Source organism: Dermacentor andersoni, chromosome 9 (genome assembly GCF_023375885.2).
Source record: "Dermacentor andersoni chromosome 9, qqDerAnde1_hic_scaffold, whole genome shotgun sequence".
In the NCBI taxonomy this organism is placed as follows: domain Eukaryota; kingdom Metazoa; phylum Arthropoda; class Arachnida; order Ixodida; family Ixodidae; genus Dermacentor; species Dermacentor andersoni.
In genome coordinates this window covers 72206035-72225333 of record NC_092822.1, presented here as the reverse complement: position 1 = coordinate 72225333, position 19299 = coordinate 72206035, and positions in this window count along the sequence as shown.

The window sequence follows — 19299 nt, the reverse complement described above, 5'->3', positions numbered from 1 at the left end:
AGTATGACTCACGCGAAGTAGACCAGTGGTATTGATATGGAAGGCCTCTAACAGTTCACGTGCAGTTTTGTTTTTGCTTCTGCCTAGGATCCTGACGTTAAAAAAACAGTGGTCAGTTGCATCTTTCTTTAAAATACTTGCGTGCTCTCTCATTCGGTCGTTGACGCAGCGCCAAGTTTGCCCAATTTAGCACCTTACCACAGCTGAGCGGAGTCAGGAAAAGCACTCCAATGGAGCAATGCCCGTAACACTTAACGAACCGTACTGTACACCCGTTCGTAGGGCCACCCGTGATTCGGGGGCAGAGACGGGCCACCTTGTTCGGGATGGAGAAGACCACAGGTACTCCATACCTGTACGCCTCTTTCTTGAGACTGTAGCTAACACTGTGAAGGTATGGAACGTACCTTCACAGAATAAGGCTAGAAAATTTTGTGGCCTTATTGGAAGGCTGTCTCAAAAGCACTTTTATTCTTTTTGACAATCAACTGTACTTACAGTAAACTGTACTCACGTAGCGCCTCTGCTACGGGGCCTCTTTCTTTCTGAAATGGATATAACCCTCGACAACTGTTTTTAAGAATACGCACGTGGTAAAGGTTTTGAGATGGACAAACAGTGTTCTTCAACTGACAATAATGAAATCAGCGCGGTCTTCAGGCTTTTTAAACTTCATGACAAGAGCCTGCGTTTTACCCATTAGATTCCGGTGGAGAACGTGCTACAGTTTTTAGATTTAAATGTGATGTTTTTAAAAGAACATGTTTGTTGGTACTACTCATCATGCTATAAAGAAGAGCTGTTACCATACGTTGTAAAAGTTGTAAAACGAGGGATTGCAATAACCTGCCTGGGGTCTGCGCCTAAAGTATGTGTTCATAGGATCAAGACGAGTTTTGAAAATCAGATCGAGCAGCTTTTAAAAGCCGGCTACCCTCGCTAGGTGTTGACGTCAGTGGGGGAAACTTCGCTCTGGAAGCTAAAAGGCAACAGAAAGCCTAAGGAGGGCGATGAAGTTGAGCGTAGCACTCGAAAAAAGACACAAGTGATGCTGTACCTTCACAGGGTTAGCCGCAATCTCAAGAAAGTGGCGAACAGGTATGGATTATCTGTGGTCTTCTTCGCCCGAACAAGATGGCCCATCTCTGCCCCCGAATCACGGGTGGTGCTAGGAACGGGTGTGCAGTACAGCATATTAGTCATTACGTGTATTGCTCCAATGGAGTGGTTTGCTTGATTCCGCTCAGCTGTGGCAAGTGCTGCATTGCGCAAACTGGGCATTGCATCAACAACCGAATGATAGAGCGTGCAAATATTTTAAAGAAAGGTACGACTGCGCACCTGTCTCCATATTGCAGGTCTGGTCCCGACTGTGAACCATGGTGTTTTTTATGTCAGGATCCTAGGCAGAAGCAAAAACATAACCCCACGTGAACTGTTAGAGGCCTTTCATATCCATGCCACTGGTATAGCTTCCATGAGTCAAATTTCTGTTTCGCTTTATGATTCGTAATTCAGATTGCCAAGCGCATAAAAATTGATGACAATGCTAGTTCAGCACAATGCGTTGGCGGGCTAGTTGGTGTGAATCCATGAATACTTTGTTTAGCGCAAAACAACAGACAGAAGAAAGACGACCAGGACAAGGCGGTACTCTCAACTGTTGTTTCGACATCTCAACTGATGTTGAGAGTAGCGCCTTGTCCTGGTCCTCTTTCTTGTGTCTGTTGTTTTGCGCTAAACAACGTATTCATGATGACAATGCCTTCGGCTGACTGACATCCCTTGCTTGTTTTATGCATTCGTGCAGGTGCATTTTTGTGTATATCTTAGATGCTCTGTTTTTTCGGAATAAAGAGTTATCAGTGTAGCGCTCGTCTTTCCTTTTTTTTCCCTCTGTCTTCTTTTTTTGTGTTTTTTGCGCTAACAAGCAAGATGCAAGTTCTCGCAATGCCACTATGGTCTCCGTGAATGGGCTACAGCGTGCACCACCCTGCTTCTGAAATTGTGACGACAATTCTCTGCTCATAAGAATTCATGTATTAGATGCGTTTTGCAAATTACACAGAAAGCTTCTATTAGAAAGAAATGTACCACATTTCAATGTATCTAACGAAGCCGAGTAGCCGCTTACACTTATAAAAGGTTACATAATAGGGCATCCTATTTTTTGTCATGCTGATGCCACATGAGGGTGCCAAAGGTCATTTTTCGCTATTTGTCAAGTATCAAAAATATAAATCCTTTTCTAATGAGAAAAACAGTGCTCGTTTCAGCGAATGTGAGACGCAGTTTTCCCATCAGCGAGGCTATCTCGAATTAGGATCTGAATGGTTGCCTTTCCCTTTAAGAGAAAAGTGGTTTCATTGCCTAAATGGAAAAGAAAAGAAAGCTTTGGATGGGGCTTAGTATGGTACTACATTAAAATATTAACAAGTGTCTATTCAGTCCCTACTTAACCCAGAAGATAGCAAGAGCTAGATCCCTTAGTACCACAATGGTGTGTCTACGACAAAAGGGGCTAAGGATAGAAGTTAGGTGGTCATACACATTGTATTCGTCAAATTGAAGCGTGGTCTGAACTTTGTTTGCCACGTTTAATAGCATTGTTCACACAATATGCTATAATATTATTTTTTTAAGAAAGCATGTCTTGAGCATGGCGTGCCTAACCACTTTTCTTAGGTGAGGAAATATTGTTTCTTGTCCTTTTTAGGGAACTGGTTGTACATTATTCACAGCATAATACGTTGTTTCCCTAAGAATGTCAAAGACATTTGCATATTTTACGTTGACCATATTAACATGCGCGCAATGCACAGCATTGCTTCAAGGGTACCACTATCTATTCAGGCACACATAAGCCAAGTTCAGCGGTCAACCTCATAACCAAGACAATATTAGTCATGCATATTGGCAATTTGACAGAATAATAAGAGGGGAAGGTTAGAGGGAGGCTCCTGTTATAAGAGAAGCAATAGCAGAGTTGAAGCTTTATCATGTGTCATATGCAAAAGGGTCGAACATGCCCAGCTTTCGGTTACATTCTCCCTTGTGACCGCCGCAACAGGCTGAATGACATGCGTAACCAGCAGTTTGTGGGACCACATTTTCATAACCTGCAATTTTTATTACATCTGAAGAGATCAGCCACAAGCTCCATGCTGTGCTGCACTCGAGAAGTATTATAAACTGGCAACATTGAAGTGTTATGCTGCATGGTTTGTTGCATGCTTCAGGAATTATTTATTATACACATAGCTCATAGGCTCCAGTTGGAGTATTGTGCGAGGTGGCAAGAAAACAAATTCTGAACTAACAAGGTGAACATTCAACAAAACAAGTCAGACGAAAGAAGAAAAAATAGCGTACTCTCACAATCGGAATAAGTATCTGACAGCTAGCTTATAAATAGCCAATTAGAAATGTTTTACTACTGGTAGCGCTTTAGGAGGTGCAATGTAGAATTCCAAGCTTCATACACTTTAGGCCACCTTTCGTGTTTTTTTTTTTTTTTGAGGTCGCTTTCTCTGTAGAATTATAGGAATGAATACCCCCTCCAAAAAATCAAAGAAAAACATGTAATACACAATAATGTATTACACAATAGAGAATACTTAAGAAAATGTAATTAAGAACATAGTGTCTTGTGGGCACAGATGTTAGAAGTCTACATGAAAGCATAATAATAAAGGTGGGCCAAGCTTTTCTGCTTTTCTCGGGCAACCTGTTGCAAGACATACAGGTAAAAGAATATGCATGCCTCACTACACAGTCCCTAAAAATATCTATCACAATGCAGTAAGTAGGTATATCATGCATATCTACAATAGCCCCTAACTATAGTTAACTCAGAAGGGGCTACCTATGTAACTTGATCAAACTGAAGGTGGGCCAAATTTTAAATATATGATTCAAGTAGACCGAAAATGGATGCTATGAATAGGGCATCTACGGCAATAGTGTTGTACATTATTGTTGTACATTATGTCGCACCTGCTAACCTGTGAACATAATATTTTATAAAAATTCTGCAGACACTCAATTCTTTGTTGGGGACGTAGCACGCATTTTTTTAAAGCTTGCTCTCTCAGCACCCACATTGTTGCATACACATACACATTATTAATAAAGGGAAAATCAGACATCCACCCGCTCCTAGTAATTGCTACAAAGGAAATCCGTACGGGTTCCTCGATAGGAAAGCCTCACAGTTGAAGAAAAATTCCTCCTGATCTGGGACTCGAAGCCGGGACCACCGCCTATCCGGGGCAGCTGCTCTACCATCTGAGCTAACCAGGCGGCTAGCAGATGGCAGGGCTAAGTCGAATTTGTCGACAACACGAAGCAAAGGCAAGGGTCTGACGTAATAGTTTTGTGGAAACCCGCAAGACGGAGAGAAGTAATTAATAAAGGCGAAGAAAAAATATGTCACGCCCTTGCCTTTGCTTCGTGTTCTCGACAAATTCGACTTCACCCTGTCATCTGCTAGCCGCCTGGTTAGCTCACATGGTAGAGCGGCTGCCCCGGAAAGGCGGTAGTGCCGGGTTCGAGTCCTGGACCAGGACGAATTTTTCTTCAACTGTGAGGCTTTCCTTTTGAGGAACCCATACAGGTTTGCTTTGTAGCGATTGCTACGAACGGGTAGATGCGTGACTTTCTCTTTATTAATTACTTATCTCCACCTCCTGGGTTTCCGCAGAACTATTACGTCACACACACATTATCAACCATTATTTAACTTGTCGTGCAGCTCAAACAGCAGCAGCGATCATGAAACCAATAACTGAAAACATTGTGTTTTTAGATTACAGAGCTTTTTCAGTGCGTTTGCTGCTGCCGCTTTAGGCTCCTTCAGGAATTTATCTGACCAAACTTCCCTAAAGCAAGTGCCCCTCTGATGTTCTCGTCAGAGGTATTGCATTGCTAATATAAAAGCAGTACAAGTACAATCAATTATTTTACATGCAGTTTAACAATGTCATGCCACCCATCTCTCCACAGCTTTAAAACACCTTAACCAACACAACTTCATTCGCTAGAGTCATAGAATTTCACATGAGCCATCATAGAATTTTACCATGAGTCCACATTTGTGAACCCACGAAAAATTCAGGAGAGTTTCCTAATGTGGATGATACCAACAAAATATGCAGCTCGTGCAAGTGGCAGCGACTGCTTTGTACACACCTTGTCGCAGCATGCCAATCAGACACTTTTCCGTGCTGTTGAGGCTGCAGAAGTCCCGCAGGTGCATAGGTGGAGGTGCCTCTCGTTCACAAAACCTTGACATCACTGAACAATAAAAAATGTTTAATTTATTGTAATCCCTGCCGAAACTTCGAACTTGGGATATAACAAGCTCACGTTATATTTTGAAAAGCCTCATACAACCAGTTACGTGACGCTGCATCTGGTTGTGCAAATATGTGATTGTTACATCACAGGCGGTTATCTCACACGTAAATCTAACTGCAGTGAACATGAATCTACTATGAAAAGCTTCACACAAACGTACATCTGTATAAAGTGAAATGTGAAATGTACTACCAAGAAAACTCGTTAGGACATGAAAAGTGTTCAAATACCTCATTTGTTTATGCGGCGGAACAAAGCACTGTCCGAAAAGGATGATGCGCTAAAGATTACAACAGACCACTAACTTTTTCTGGAGGGACAATACAGAAAAGAGAAAGATTTTCCGATTAAAAAGAAACATTGCTGTTGTAATTTCGGCTTGTATGCAAGATCGGAACCCTTTACAAATACACTAAAACACACAGGACACTAATCTGACGACACTCTATAAACAGAAGAATTTGAATACAAGCTAAATCGGGTCATGCGTTGCCACAGCAATCGGGGGTTATCTTGCGCAGCTATTAGCTGTGAAGACGACGCATCGACGTACTTCTTCTAGAAATGCCTATACCATTTCTCAATGAAAAATTATGTACGCAAACAGTAAAATTCCTTGCTTGAGTTTTTGTGGCCATTTACATCAAAGAACCACCCGCGCGGGCGTGCTTCACAGGAGAAAGCAAATAAACCATAGATCAAGCTGTTGGCGACATCAATGCGTTTTAGCGCAATTTCCATGTAACTTTTTGATAAATGTACATTGCGACATGAGGAACAAACATTTGAAAGCACATTTATAATTCTTGTTGCTTTACTAATGCGGAATCGGTTGTTGCGATCCGTACAACAACGCACGCGTTACGAACCATAGACTAGAAGAATGCGCGCAAGCGCCGGACTTATGCGCAATTAATGAAACGTTCCTTTCCTTCGAGCGCTTCCTAACCTTACGTGAGGCCTCCTTACAGCGAAGAACCGATGGAGGAAGCAAGCGTACTCTGAAAGCGGCCTTCACCCGTCCTCACGTAAGGAGCGATTGCCGCATGCCTGGGTTCGAGATTATCTCTTAAAAGCTTTGCGCGAACACCATTATTCAATAAAAGATGTTGTATTGTTGCACAGTCGTTAAATTGAAGAGCTAATATAGAGAAGCGTGGACGCTTTCTCCTACCTTTGTTTACAAAACTTAAAGAAAGTAGCGCATTACAGTGCAAAACTTAAATGTGCTCCATCAACGGTGGCACACCGGCGTCGTGCAACGCCTAGAAACGCCTAGCAACGCTTCCATGCCGCACGCGTGACTGAAACGAACATGCCTGGAAAGACGTACCGTGCTCGCGCTTCTCCGCAGGTGGGGGACAGCGCGGATGATGAGGTAAGGAAGATTTCATTGTTTGGCCCTTACCTTTCTAGGCATACTCGGGAAACGCTCCTTTTAGTGTCACAGGTGCCGCGGCATCGACTGCACCGACGGTCCTTCCGGCGCACACAGTGTTGAATTGCGGATCAACTACAGGACGTAATGGCACAACTTTCACCAAATTCTTCCGTACAGTGTGATATGATACGAGAGTGCCAGAGGAGGAGATTCTTAAGACAGAGGCTTTTAATGAGCCCGGAAGAAAAAAGCGCGAAGGGTCATATCTACAATATTCGACATCGGCGCACCACACGAAAGATACTGCGAACTACATTACGTGGTCCCAGGGGTTTTGTGATTCTCAATGCATACAAAATGCACCACAATGTCTCTCGGCACAGCGTACACACGAATAAACAACCAAATCAACCGGCGTCAATGCAGCGAGCACTCACGTGTAGCGACAGCTGAAGATGAGAAAATAATACCATCTGTAACTTTACCGGCGCTACCGGTGCCGCCACCTCTAGGCCACCGGTGATCTCATGGATGGTGACAGCGTCGTATTTGGATGTTATGCGAGTCGTACCGCATCGTGTACGGCGTGTTTCAGCAACGTTGCTTTTAAGAGAGAGGACAGCAATCTGCGTAGTGGCCGTATAGACGTCTCAGGACCGGGAATCGGTTTGAAATTCGCAGCATATTGTAGTTTGTGCTGTGAATGTTCCGAGATGTTCCTGTTTTTCTGAGGCGTAATTCACGACACATTTGGAGTACAGCAGTGTCATCGACGAATTGTTTCGCCTTGTTTCTTGTGTGTCGTTTTTCGGGTGTGTACTGTTCAAGAGTAGTGCCCTCCATGCATCGGACGTTGCTGTCACGGTGGCTTGATTTGTTGCTTCATTGTGAACGTGTTTCTACTCTACGGGTGTCACACGGCGCACTTTTGATGGCGATCAGGCCCGATCCGGATCGAATTTCTCGTTTATGATTAGCTCCTTTGCGTAAGCTGCGCGCAGGAGCCAATCGCAGTGAAGAATTACGATTTGGATCGGGCTTGATCGCGATCTAAGTGTTGGTGTGACACTGGTATATGAACGTCCGTACTGTCTGTCACCGGCGCTTTCGTACCCGGGTTGCGTTGTTTGCATGTGTGTGAATGCGTGCGCGACCGCGTGCTGTATGCGTCGTTAGTTTGTCAGAGTTTCTCAAAAATCTAGGTGTTAATAAAGGACACGGCTTCCGAAATCATTTTGTGTGTATGTGTGCGTGAGTGCAGCTTTATGTGAAAGCTGCAATACCAGCCATTGGGCACGCAATCTCTGTAGAGCTTCAGAATGGCCCCAATTTAGCACTAGGGGCTAAATTGTCAGGATATCAAAAATGAAAATGTTCCTCCCATGTTCTGCTCAAGCATTAAACTGGTATGCATGATACCATCCAGTATGGTTGCCACAGAGCTCCAGATTAAACCAGCTTTTGTGCCAAACAGGCGCCCCTGTATGGTGCCAGTGCGTCCTGTATAAGCCAGTTTAGTTGCAAACAGGACCTCTGTTAAGACCTATTTTCGTGTAAAGTGGTCGTGCCTAAACCTGTTTGCTTGCCAAACGGTACCCCGTTCAGACCTGTCCATGTGTAAACTGGTCCTGTTTATGTGTCCATGTGTAAACTGGTCCACTTCGGCCGCCGCTGATTGGCTGTAGGCCTAGGAATAACGATGACGACCGGCGCTCCTAGCTTCTGTTTCCTTTCTAAAACGTCAGAGTGACGTCAGTGGTGTTCCCCTTACTCTTCACGTTTCCTGTGATAACTGAACATGCTTCGGCGCGTACACGTGATTCAAACAGTCACCGCGCATCAATGGATCTTTCTGCGATTCCTTTGTTTGGAGTAGACCGCAGCACTACGATGGATGCGAGCCTGCTTTTTTTTTTTTTTGCTTTTTGATAACGGAGGAGAGAGGCGACTTCGAGAACAACGGGACCCGTTCGCCATGTCCGACGAGTCTTTTCGGAGGCACTTTCGCCTTTGGAAAACGACGGCGATGTGGCTGTGCGAGCAGTTATCGGACGACTTGGCGCGCGACAGAGAAGGGCTCACCGGCTCACCGTTCAAGATCAGGTGATTTTCACCCTTCAGTTTTATGCTACCGGTGGCTTCCAAACGGCTGTCGGTAGCGAAGCCACCGTATCGCTTTCCCAGCCGTGTGTCAGCCGCCGCGTTCGCGCCGTATCGGAAGCAATCGTCCGTGTCGGCACCCAACAGCGCTGGGTGTTGCTTCCGCGTACAAGATCGGAGATAGCGCTCGTCAAGCAAGGTTTCTTGCGGAGCGGCAATATCTCTGACGTCGTAAGATGCGTGGACGGCACCTACATCGCCATAACCGGCCCGTACCGGCCCCCAGCCGAGAAGCAGACGTATTGGTGTCGGAAGGGATACTACGCGCTGAACACCATGGTGGTAAGCACGCTCTACTCATGATATATTGACACGTGTACTTATATTTAACGGGCGACCACGTTTCGCCGCCTAACAAATGTTATCGCACAGCGCGGGACGCGTCTGCATGTATCCGAAGTTTCCGGAAAGTTATCGATGCTTCTATCCGCTGTTTGTTCTCGCCCAACCTTGTCTTATCTGAATTCATCGCCTGACGCGAATGGTGTAGAACTTTGTGGAAGGCACGCGGGTCCCAACGATTAGTCTGGAACATTCGACGACTGCTGTATAAAAGCCGACGCGCTTGACCCGCTGATCAGATTTTCGACGATCGCCGAGCGTGTTCGCCGCTATCGTTGTGCTATAAGTGTAGCCTGTTTTGTGGGCACAGGTTCGCCCAATAAAAGTTTGTTTTGTTGTTCACAGTATTGCTACTGTGTTATTCAACGTCAACACCACGTGACATCTGGTGGAGGTGCTTTTGGTTCATGTACCGGACGCCCCCGACAAGCCGTGATCCAAGCCCGGACCGCAAAGAGAACACCAACGTAGTCCCGGAGCATCGAGCAAGCCGCCGTCTTCAACAGCTGCCCCCGGAGCACGGACTTCTACCTGAGAAGACCAAGAAGATTGTGGACAAGACAACCCCAATGGCAGCCCCAGCGTCCCCCATCGTGCTGCAGCAGCCCAGGGAACCTCCGACGTTCCGCGGATCAACATTCGAGGACCCGGAAACCTGGCTCGAAACATATGAGAGGGTCGCTAAGTTTAACAGTTGGGACAGCGACGACAAGCTGCGGCATGTCTATTTCGCATTGGAAGACGCCGCCAGGACGTGGTTCGAGAATCGGGAAGCCACCTTAACGACGTGGGACCTTTTCCGAAGCGGCTTCTTGCACACGTTTACAAGCGTCGTGCGAAAAGACCGAGCCCAAGCTCTACTAGAAACCAGAGTGCAGCTGCCAAACGAGACGATCGCGATCTTCACGGAGGAGATGGCCCGTCTTTTCCGGCACGCCGACCCGGAAATGTCGGAGGAGAAAAATGTTCGCTTCCTGATGCGCGGCGTCAAGCAAGACCTTTTCGCCGGACTTATTCGTAACCCACCGAAGACTGTGGCTGAGTTTTCTGCAGAGGCATCGACGATCGAGAAAACTCTGGAGATGCGCACCCGGCAATATAACCGCCAGGGGCACACGCCGCAGTATGCCATCCAAGGACTGTGTTCGGACGACCTTCAAGAGACCATCAGGGCCATTGTGCGCGAAGAACTGCGCAAGGTCCTGCCTTCGTCGCAGCCTCAAGTAGCTTCGATCGCTGACATCGTGAAAGATGAGGTTCAGTGATCGCTTGGGGTTCCTGAGGTGCAACCTCAATTACCGCAGCCCCAGCCAGAAGCGATGACCTACGCCGCCGTCGCACGCCGTCAAGGTCCCCCTCCGCGACCACGCCTGGGCCCTGCAACGACGCAATTCCGTCGTCCGCCGCCGCCGCCGCCGCCAGCACGCCCACCCGTCGCCCAGCGCACCTACGCGAGGAAGACGGACATTTGGCGAGCCCCCGACCACCGCCCGCTCTGCTACCACTGTGGCGAAGCAGGCCATGTGTACCGCCGATGCCCATACCGCGACCTGGGATTGCGAGGCTTCGCCGTCAACGCACAGCGCCCGAGGGAAGGTGAACGCCCTCGTGACATCGCCGACTACCTCGCCGCTACTCAGTGGAGCCCTCGACGACCGTCCCGTTCGCCGTCACCAGGCCGCTACCTGTCGCCGCAGCGCCGACCATACACCGGCCCAGCCCGGGGCCGCTCTGCGAGCCCATATCCGGAAAACTAAAAGCAGCAACCGATGGAGGTGCGGTTGCTGTTCGTCGAACTGACGAAGATCCTCCGCCGCCGACGAAGACGACAGAGAAGCCATCTCGACGACCTAATGACGACACGCCGCCGTCCCGACGAAGTCAGGAAGCCAAGACTACACCGACGAAAGACGGCTTGACGACGCGACGTTCCAGCTTCAGTTCAACACGACGCAGCCGTGATCCGACGCCAAGACCCAACTGCAACGCCAGACGAAGAACCACCGACCTCGACGTACTTCTTGACGGCCACGCAGTCACTGCCTTAGTCGACACAGGGGCCGATTACTCCGTAATGAGTGGACACATCGCCGCCCAGTTGAGGAAGGTTAAGACTGCATGGGAGGGCCCCCAAATTCGGACCGCTGGAGGACACCTCATTACGCCGACTGGAGTCTGCACGGCAAGAATTACCATTCATGACCGGACTTACCCTGCCACCTTCGTTATCCTGCAACAGTGTTCACGAGACGTCATTCTCGGCATGGACTTCCTGAACCAACACGGCGCAATCATCGACCTGAAGTCGCAGTCAGTAACGCTGTCGGAAGATCATGCGATACCGTCGGAGAGCCCTCGTAGTCACCACGCCTTGAGTGTGCTCGAAGATCAAGTGAGCATCCCGCCGCGCGCCAGCATTATTATTTCCGTCGGCACTGAAACACACGCAGACGTAGAAGGCGTCATCGAGGGCGACCAACATCTACTGCTCGACCGCGAAATTTGCGTCGCAAGAGGGATCGCTCGACTCCACGGAGGGCAAGTGGAAGTTATGCTAACCAACTTCAGCCAAGAGTTCAAGCACATCAACAAGGGCACGACAATCGCATACATCGAGGAAATTGTGGAAACCAGCAATGCCTTTGTCCTCTCGGATTCAGCCGCATCTACCCCGATGAGCATTGACCCCGAACCAGACTTCGACGTGAATCCAAGTCTTCCTATGAGTAAGCAGCAGCAGATCAGAAGTCTTCTCCGACGATACAAAGACTGCTTTTCGACGTCATCGAGGATTCGACAAACACCAGTCGCAAAGCATCCCATAATAACCGAAGAGAGCGCTCGACCACTCCGCCAGAGCCCTTACCGAGTTTCGACGCGAGAACGTGAAGCTATTAAGCAACAAGTCGACGAAATGCTGCGCGACGACATCATCCAGCCGTCGAAACGCCCGTGGGCCTCTCCTGTAGTCCTGGTAAAGAAAAAGGACGGAACCCTACGCTTCTGCGTCGATTATCGTCGACTGAACAAGATCACGAAGAAGGATGTGTACCCCCTTCCACGGATAGACGACGCATTGGATCGGCTCTGCAACGCTAAATACTTTTCTTCGATGGACCTCAAGTCTGGCTATTGGCAAATAGAAGTCGACGAAAGAGATCGCGAAAAGACAGCCTTCATCACCCCAGACGGCCTCTACGAGTTCAAGGTCATGCCATTTGGACTGTGCTCGGCGCCTGCAACGTTCCAGCGCGTGATGGACACGGTTTTAGCAGGATTGAAGTGGCAGACCTGTCTCGTTTACTTGGATGACGTCGTTGTATTCGCCGGAAATTTCGACGATCACCTTAGGCGGCTTGCCACAGTACTAGAGGCCATCAAGTCATCAGGGCTCACTCTGGAACCAGAAAAGTGCCGCTTCGCTTACGATGAGCTTTTGTTCCTAGGCCACGTGATCAGCAAATCAGGAGTACGCCCCGACCCACAGAAGACAGCTGCCATCGCAAAGTTCCCGCAGCCAACCGACAAGAAGGCAGTGCGCAGATTCCTTGGCATGTGTGCCTACTATAGGCGCTTTGTCACGGACTTCTCACGCATCGCAGAGCCGCTAACACATCTAACCAAATGTGACGTCGCGTTCAAGTGGGAAAAGCCGCAGGCCAAGGCATTTCAAGAACTCAAACGACGCATGCAGTCGCCGCCGGTACTTGCACACTTCGACGAGGACGCCGATACCGAAATCCACACTGACGCCAGTAGCCTAGGCCTCGGTGCCGTCCTAGTCCAGAGGAAAGAAGGACTTGAAAGGGTGATATCGTATGCTAGCCGGTCGCTGTCAAAAGCGGAAAGCAACTATTCTACGACTGAAAAGGAATGCCTCGCCATCATTTGGGCTATAGCTAAATTCCGCCCTTACCTCTATGGCAGGCCATTCAAAGTCGTCAGTGACCATCATGCATTGTGTTGGCTAGCTAACTTAAAGGACCCTTCAGGACGGCTGGCGCGGTGGAGCCTCAGACTACAAGAATATGACGTCACGGTAATATACAAGTCCGGAAGAAAACACTCCGACGCCGACTGCTTATCGCGCGCCCCCATCGATCCCCCGCCGCAAGACGACGAGGACGACGACGCCTTCCTTGGGATAATAAGCGCGGAAGACTTCACTAAACAGCAATGAGCAGACCCGGAGCTAAAAGGCCTCGTCGAGTATTTGGAAGGAAACACCGACGTTGTCCCTAGGGCATTTAAGCGCGGGTTGTCGTCGTTCACGCTACAAAACAACCTGCTCGTGAAGAAGAACTTCTCACCAGTCCGCGCCAGCTACCTTCTTGTTGTACCGTCAGCGCTGCGTCCAGAAATACTGCACGCCCTACACGACGATCCAACCGCTGGGCACCTCGGATTCTCCCGGACGCTGTCGAGAATACAGGAAAGGTATTACTGGCCGCGTCTGACCACCGACGTCGCCCGTTACGTCAAGACATGCCGAGACTGTCAACGACGCAAGACACCACCGACAAGGCCAGCAGGATTACTACAGCCGATCGAACCTCCTCGCCGACCATTCCAGCAGATTGGGATGGATTTGTTGGGGCCGTTTCCGATATGAGCATCCGGGAATAAGTGGATCGTCGTGGCGACGGACTATCTCACCCGCTTTGCTGAAACTAAAGCTCTACCAAAAGGCAGCGCAGCCGAAGTGGCGAAATTTTTCGTCGAGAACATCCTGCTGCGACATGGTGCCCCAGAAGTCCTCATCACCGACAGAGGAACGGCTTTTACAGCAGAGCTCACCCAAGCTATTCTGCAGTACAGCCAGACAAGCCACAGGAGGACAACTGCCTACCATCCGCAGACGAATGGTCTCACGGAGCGCCTGAACAAGACCCTCGCCGACATGCTAGCAATGTACGTCGACGTCGAACACAAGACGTGGGACGCGATCCTGCCGTACGTAACCTTTGCGTACAATACGGCGGTACAAGAAACAACACAGATCACGCCGTTTAAGCTGGTTTACGGCAGGAACCCGACGACGACGCTTGACGCCATGCTGCCGCACGTAACTGACGAAGAGAATGTTGACGTCGCTAGCTATCTCCAGCGCGCCGAAGAAGCCCGACAGCTCGCCCGCCTGCGGATCAAGAACCAGCAGAGGACCGACAGCCGACACTACAACCTCCGACGACGCTTCGTCGAGTACCAGCCCGGCGACCGTGTTTGGGTGTGGACCCCGATACGCCGACGAGGACTCAGTGAAAAACTACTGCGACGATATTTCGGTCCCTACAAGGTCATCCGACGTATTGGCGCACTGGAATATGAGGTCGTGCCAGACGACATTTCGCATTCACAGCGACGCCGCGCACGATCTGAAGTGGTCCACGTGGTGCGTCTTAAACCCTTTTACGGACGCTGACGAACTTCCTTATGTTGTTGTTTTCTTTGATATAGGAGTGCTTTTCTTTTTACTTTCGTTTGTTTGCAGCATCGGGTCGATGCTTTTTAAGAGGGGGGTATTGACACGTGTACTTATATTTAGCGGGCGACCACGTTTCGCCGCCTAACAAATGTTATCGCACAGCGCGGGACGCGTCTGCATGTATCCGAAGTTTCCGGAAAGTTATCGATGCTTCTATCCGCTGTTTGTTCTCGCCCAACCTTGTGTTATCTGAATTCATCGCCTGACGCGAATGGTGTAGAACTTTGTGGAAGGCACGCGGGTCCCAACGATTAGTCTGGAACATTCGACGACTGCTGTATAAAAGCCGACGCGCTTGACCCGCTGATCAGATTTTCGACGATCGCCGAGCGTGTTCGCCGCTATCGTTGTGCTATAAGTGTAGCCTGTTTTGTGGGCACAGGTTCGCCCAATAAAAGTTTGTTTTGTTGTTCACAGTATTGCTACTGTGCTTTTCAACGTCACCACCACGTGACAATATATAAAACCCCAACTCGCGACAGCGACTTAATTTACTGATATACTACAATTCATAGGTGTGCGACTCTAATATGCGAGTGCTGGCCATCGACCCTCGCTTCGCGGGCTCGCGTCACGACGCATACGTGTGATGTGGCTCAGCCCTGCGGAGCATTTTCGCGGACACCCAAATCGTCCACACAGGAGAGTTTCTCCTTTGTCAGTACAGAAATGAATGTAAACGCTTTTATGAACCACAGCCAATGTCTGTAATGAATTCGGCGCAATTGCTTCGCTACATTTATTCTGCAGGCGACAGTGCATACCCACTGGAGCCATGGCTCATCACGCCGGTTCCGAGACATCCCGCGCTATCGTCTCCGAAGGGCCGTTTTAATCAAGCTCACGCGTCAATGAGGTCTGTGGTGGAGCGCTGCATCGGCCTTATGAAGAGTCGGTTCCGCTGCTTGCAGCGTTATCGTGCGCTGCAGTACTGCCCCGCTGTAGCGGAAAAGATTGTCGCGGCTTGTGCAGCGCTGCATAACATATGTCTCGACGCCAGCGAGCTGCTTCTTGACAACGACAGCAACATTGCCGGTGAGGATGACGACGATGACCAGGAAGACGTCTTGCCAAGTGATGACGGCGGTCCGACCGATGGCCGCAGAACGCTGTACGCAAGGGGAAAGGCCACACGGGACAGGCAAATAGCACTGTATGGCATCAGTCGCAATGCACGTTTGCTACACATTCAGCGACCTCGCCATCGAGCGCAACGTCACGCACTGGACAGCTAGAAAGTTATGCACAATGAGCTTACTTCCGGCACGGCGCCACATGTGCGTCATTGTGCTCCGTGTGGTGGGACTACAGTTACTCCCAATTTTTCTCCTTCACTGTGTTTGGGCTGCAGCTAGCAGTTTACTGCCTCTGAGACGCAACACCTGTGTGGCTGTGTGTCATGCAGTGTGGGTACACGTACTCGCAGTTTTGCTTGTGTGCTGTGTTTTGGCTGAAGCTAGCAGTTTACCGCCTCTGAGACGCAACACCTGTGTGGCTGTGTGTCGTGCAGTGCGGGTACACGTACTCCCTGTTTTGCTTGTGTGCTGTGTTTTGGCTGAAGCTAGCAGTTTACTGCCTCTGATACGCAACACCTGTGTGGCCGTGTGTCGTGCAGTGCGGGTACACGTACTCGCAGTTTTGCTAGCTTGTTGTGTTAGGGGCTGCAGCTAGCAGTTTACTGCCTCTGAGACGCAACACCTGTGTGGCTGTGTGTCGTGCAGTGCGGGTACACGTACTCGCAGTTTTGTTAGCTTGTTGTGTTAGGGGCTGCAGCTAGCAGTTTACTGCCTCTGAGACGCAACACCTGTGTGGCTGTGTGTCGTGCAGTGCGGGTACACGTACTCGCAGTTTTGCTTGTGTGCTGTGTTTTGGATGAAGCTAGCAGTTTCCGCCTCTGAGACGCAACACCTGTGTGGCTGTGTGTCGTGCAGTGTGGGTACACGTACTCGCAGTTTTGCTAGCTTCTTGTGTTAGGGGCTGCAGCTAGCAGTTGACTGCCTCTGAGACGCAACACCTGTGTGGCTGTGTGTCGTGCAGTGCGGGTACACGTACTCGCACTTTTGCTTGTGTGCTGTGTTTTGGCTGAAGCTAGCAGTTTACTGCTTCTGATACGCAACACCTGTATGGTCGTGTGTCGTGCAGTGTGGGTACACGTACTCGCAGTTTTGCTAGCTTGTTGTGTTAGGGGCTGCAGCTAGCAGTTTACTGCCTCTGAGAGGCAACACCTGTGTGGCTGTGCGTCGTGCAGTGCGGGTACACGTACTCGCACTTTTGCTTGTGTGCTGTGTTTTGGCTGAAGCTAGCAGTTTGCTGCTTCTGATACGCAACACCTGTGTGGTCGTGTGTCGTGCAGTGTGGGTACACGTACTCGCAGTTTTGCTAGCTTGTTGTGTTAGGGGCTGCAGCTAGCGGTTTACTGCCTCTGAGAGGCAACACCTGTGTGGCTGTGTGTCGTGCAGTGTGGGTACACGTAGTCGCAGTTTTGCTTGTGTGCTGTGTTATGGCTGAAGCTAGCAGTTTACCGCCTCTGAGACGCAACACCTGTGTGGCTGTGTGTCGTGCAGTGTGGGTATGTGTAGCTGTAGTGTTCTCGCTTTCTGTTGGCAGTAGATGAATGTAATGCACCGTGCCTCTTGCATGAACAGTGAGAAAAGAAGAGCAGTAAGACTGGATTCGTATCATTACAACATTCCAGCATCATAGCGTAATGGCATTATAGCATGCCGTTGCGATGTTGCCATTAGTTCATCCCCCTAATGCTGTTGTGATTTCTTTCTTGTCACTTCATCGTATTTGTGTCACTTTCAGTATCACTCTCACCACCTTGCCTTTGCATATTGTGCTGCTGTCCATGCCGTTGTCGTGGTACCGTGAAATCAGCTGTCATTATTTCATCAGTCATGCCGTTACACTCATTGTGCCAGCATCTCTGAGTCAGAATTGCACAATACCATCTCCATCATTGGCTTTGATCTCATGATGACACCATTGTCATCCTGTTTTTGTCAGCATACCAGGTTCATGATTCCATCATCATGTCATCTCACTGTGTGTGTTAGGCCATTGGCATCATATATCCTCCATAGCATCAACATTTCATGGTTGACTTGCAGTGGTCGTAATGCCGTCATCACCACACCATCGTGTACATCGTATGGTTTCTTTGTTGTCGTGAATGCTTCAACCAGAACTGTCATTCAATGGTTGCTGTACTGTCGGCCTTGTGACATTCCGGTCGTATCATAGCAGTGATGTAGTAGTGGGTCCAGTCTCGCATTTCTCTTGACAGAATCTTCTCAACTTGGTATCAACTCTGTTGCACCACTGTAGAGCAAGGAGGTCTATTGCAAGTGTTCGTATGAGCCATTTAGTGTGCAGTTGCTAATTTTCGAGGAGCAACAGCTTTCTTCAAAAACATAGACGAAAGGGTTGCGTGAAGCAATTTTAATGCATGAGACTGCAAGAACAATTTTTGCTAAATGAAAGTGGGACTCATACGTTCACCTTATGTGGAGGAGCAGTATTTTTTATGCATGTAATCTAACGTGATTGCTTCTTTCTAGCACAAAAGCGCCACTTCGAGCTAAATGTGTAATATTTTCCTAACCTGCAATGTTGCGGAAGTTTCTAAACATGTGAAAGTGTTGCGTACTTCCTTTTCTTTAAATAGTTGAAGCATTTTGTAGCCTCCACCATCTATATAATAGGAAGCTCCACCTCACGGCCAACTGAAAATGGCCACTGAAAAGGCAGCTTTGGAATTTTTTCTATGTCCACTGACCTCGAAATTGAAATTTTGAGTATGCATTCCCTTTTGTACTCTAATTGTTCATGTCAAACGAGGTGACTAAACATGAATTAGTTTTCCTTATCACGAACCTCAAATATTGGTTGCATGCTCCCGGGCCATGCCCACGGATGTATAACTCTGCACTTGGCGCACCGTGTTTGTGATGTCGTACACTACACGACCACTTAGACCACAAACGACGAAGCTAGGTCCCTTTCGCACGAGTCAATGGCCAGCAATCATCATATTGAGATACGTCACAACCGGTACTTTTCTTCGTCTACCTGCAGCACACTGTGTTGTGTTTGGGCATGTCAGCTGCCTTGCACAGTGGCCAAAAAAATATCGATCCTGCAGTGCTAACTCTGAGCAATCGAAGGTTTATTCGCAATTTAAAATTAGGGATGAGCTTCTAAGCCAATTATACCACCCCATGGTAACAGGAATGTCAATGGCATTTGGATATTAAAACATCCTAATGTACTTAAACACCAGAAGTTCTATTTAAAGTGTATCCAAACTGTACAAGTGGCTTGCGTGACATAACCGTCAAAGCAATCGCATTGAAATGTGTTGAACTTTAAAGAGAAATAAAAATTGCGGTCTTACAAGACAAATGGCACCCGTGGATAACGTAGGGGCAAATTTTACTACAAATCCGCTGACAGGTAATTTTGGAAAGCTTCACTGAAAGAAGGTCACCATGACGTGAAATGTGTAACATAACACGATTATATATATATGTACATGAATGTGAATGACAGCCACCAATGATCTTCAAAC